The sequence below is a fragment of the Haliaeetus albicilla genome, chromosome Z (assembly GCF_947461875.1).
Source record: "Haliaeetus albicilla chromosome Z, bHalAlb1.1, whole genome shotgun sequence".
NCBI lineage: Eukaryota > Metazoa > Chordata > Aves > Accipitriformes > Accipitridae > Haliaeetus > Haliaeetus albicilla.
Window position 1 is genome coordinate 18,297,104 of NC_091516.1, and position 3,419 is coordinate 18,300,522.

At 56.6% G+C, this 3,419-nt stretch overlaps 1 long non-coding RNA gene across 1 annotated transcript; it reads right to left on the minus strand.

The window, feature by feature from the left end:
• Positions 1-628: 628 nt before the first annotated feature.
• Positions 629-2,390, minus strand: LOC138683973 (uncharacterized). Its single transcript, XR_011323464.1, has 2 exons — positions 1,904-2,390; positions 629-1,003 (listed from the first exon to the last, which is right to left on the minus strand). It is a non-coding gene; the product is annotated as an uncharacterized lncRNA (long non-coding RNA).
• Between the last annotated feature and the right edge of the window lie 1,029 nt (positions 2,391-3,419).

A 3,419-nucleotide genomic window follows, 5' to 3' on the forward strand; every position in this document is an offset into this window, starting at 1 on the left:
GCAAGTTGTTACAACAGTTGTAAAAATCACATTTCATGTATAATTAGTGGTATTTTTGTCCATTATTTGGGGATATGTTTAGTAAGTTTAGTGCTTTACATCCCTGTTTAATTTAGGATTCTGTAGTTATGCCTGTGTTACTACACCCTACGCATATTTGTGTTTGACATGGTGTGAATATGTGAAACAAAATGTGTAAACAGGACATAGATAAATGATACTTCAGTCCTCTTAGGTTTTTGCGTGTCACAGGCTGACGCTTGTACCCAAGCGTATTAACATGCAAATGTATGGAGACTGTGTATGGTCATCTACCAAAGAAAAAGAAAAGGGGGATGCTTAAATGGTAATAAGATGCAAATCTGAGATGCTGACAGTTTTTGGGTGCAGATGCCTTTGAAAGGACTTGTTAAAATACAGCAGAATAGCAGGAACACTGTTGAAGGCAATGAAGAACCCTGAAGAGACTACTGAAAAATGGTATTTCATAGGACAACGTTTCTTGCTATACTATGCTAAAATATGTTTAAACTAAATATAATAGAAGACAAACAAAAGTAAAAACGCCTGGTATCATTAGATAAGCTGTAATGTTTGGAGTCCTAACATATATTGGACTTTCACAATCTTGTCAACTGATGGTGTGCTTTATCAGACAAGAGTCTGGCAAGTTTTGCAGGTCCAAATAAACCCGACCCTGACAAAATGTTGAAACCTAACAATATAAGGATTTCCCATCTATTTCAGTAGGACTCTTTGCATTTGCAGTGTTCTGTCCACAGAGATCTTGATGAGCAGAGCCTTAGATATGCAGTGATCACAACCAACGTGGTACACTGCACTCCTGGTCTTTTAAGTGGTGTGGATACTGGTAGTATATTAAGTGATTATATCTGGGAGGCATCAGAACATTTTTATTTCACAGTTTGTTTCCTTTCCCTGTTTGCAGGAAGTTTTCAATGTCACTGCAGTAGATGCTTGCGTGAGTTTTCCATGCTGCAGCCTGGAAAACATTAAAAATGAAAAGCAAATTATTGGAAGATGTAATACTACAGAAACTTTCAGTGAGATCAAGGACTAGATTTACTAGAAGAACACATGCTGTAATTGACTTTATTTCAAAACCACCAGGTATCCTTTAAACTGCATGCTCAAGGAAACCAAATATGCAAAGCAGTGTACACGTGTTAAATTCTAGTTCTGAACTGGGCTACATTTTGTTTTCTGTAAGACGATGTTGTATGACGCAGGCATGCTCTTTTCTTCTGCACGAGGAGTAAAAAAACACATATAACACCGTAGAAATGGCAGTGATAAGCTTGTCCTTAAATAATCGTGTTTTATTTGACAGTACCAAATCGTTAGCTGACAGTTAACAGCTTGCTTTGAAATCACTGAAAGTTACGAGCATGAGCCTGTTGGTAGTTTTGAGACGCATCATCTAACGAACTTTTACAGGGCTTTTCAGCTTTCCCCTGTCCCAACTTCTGTTCTTCCTTTGTCTCCTGGATGCAGACTTCACAGTACCTATCTGTAGATCAAGTCCCCCCCACTCTGGTGTTCTTTCTGTAACTCGCCACGTCTTCGGGTGGGCAGGCACGCTCTCTCTCTTTTTGCTCGTCTGCGAGAGCCAACCTAGCTCCAGAGCTTTCAGATGAACCACGTTTACTTGGCACAGACAAGAAAGTAAGGAACAGGCTCACCATGTAAGTTACGGAAAAGCGTACGTCTGCAAGGTTAGAACTGTGCAATAAATCCTGGGAGCTCGGACAGAACTAGCACACGCGTGCGTTGCCGAAAAAAACCCAAACCGCCCAACCCGTGCGCTTTTCCTTTGGCCCAGCTAACACCCGCACTACCGCGAAGCGAGAGCACAGCGCAGAGATGCGCTGCTTTTGTCTACCGCGGCTGAACAAGGCAAGGTCTGTCCCTGAAAGTTGCGCTTGCCGGTGCGAGGCCTTCTGCCTCGCTGCCGTTGTTTTCGCCTCACAGCGGCTCCCGCTGGCGGGGGTAGACGGAAACTTGTCAGACACGAAGCCCTTCTACGCACCGGCACCGGGGGGCGGGGGGTCGGAGAGCGGCAGTCGCCCGCAGACGGGAGGTTGCCCGTCCCGCCTTTACGCACCCCTGCCGCCCGCTCTGGTGCCCACGGGGGAGGCCGCCCTCTCCGTGGGCCGGCCGCTCCGCGCTCGCCCTGCGGACGCTGCGCCGCCGGCAACCGGCCCCCAGGAGGGCTTCCCCGAGGCCAGCGACGCCTCGCCCTCGCCGCCGCCGCCGCCGAGGCCGCCCGAGGGGGCGCCTGTGCGCGGGGCTCGGCGGCTGGGGGCGGGGAGGAGAGCCGCGGCGCCGTCCCGGCCGGCGGGCGGGCGGCCCCGCCGGAGCCGAGGGCCGGCCCCAGCCATACCCCGCGCGTCGCCTAGCAGCTGCGTGATGACGCAGGCGGCGGGAGACCGGCGGCTCGCGCCCCGCCCAGCGGGAGGGCGGCTGCCCCGCCCCTCCGCTCCGCTCCCCCGCGCGGCAGGGCAGGGCGGGGCGGGGCGGCGCGGCGCGGCCGCGCGGAGGCAGGGGGCAGAGCGCGGCTCGGCACGGCGCTGCTGCTGCTGCTGCTGCCGCCGCCGCCGCCGCCGCCGCCCGCCCCGGCGTCGTGCATGGAGAGGGAGCGGGCGCCCGGGGGAAGCTGCCTGCGCGCGCCGGTCTGCCCAGCCGCCGCCGCCGGGGTGAGTGGGGCCAGCGCCGCCCGGCGGCCGTCGCCCGCTGCCCGCAGCGGCCGGGGCGGGAGGGTGTGGGGGGTGCGCGTGAGTGTGAGAGAGGGGAGGCGGGTGGCCGGGGTGGCGGTGACACCTCGGCGGATCCCGCGCCCCTTCCCGCTGACGGGAAGCCCCCGCCGGCCGGGGCCGGCCCGGGAGCGGCGTGCGGCGGCCGCCCCTACCCGGTACCCCGCGGCGTGCGAGTGCCGGGGGGCGAGAGGGCGGGGGCGCGCCGCGGGGCCCGGCGCGGGGCACGGGGCAAGGGACACGGGACGCAGGCGCCCCTCTGCAGGCCGTACCTGGGGGGGGGGGGGGAGAGAGGGGCAGAAGGGCTCTCGGCCGGCACGGAAGGCCGTTCTTGTCTGGCGGTGTGTGTACAGGTCACCGTCGCGTGCGTGTGTGTGTGTGTCCCCGCCGCCGTCCCGTCCCGCCCCCCTCCTCTCCCCCCCCCCGCCCCGGAGCAAACGGGCCGGCCGGGCCGGGTCTGACCTGGCCGGTAGAGGACCTGGAACTCCGCCGTCCCTCGGCCAAGGTGGTGTGTTTTGCTGGAGAACTTCCTCGAGAATGCTTACTTGTGCCGTTAAGGAAAAAAAAAAACAACAAAAAAACAACCATCAAAACAACCAACCCCAAACCTCTCGCTGCAGTCACAGAAGCATCTGTGGTTTTTCC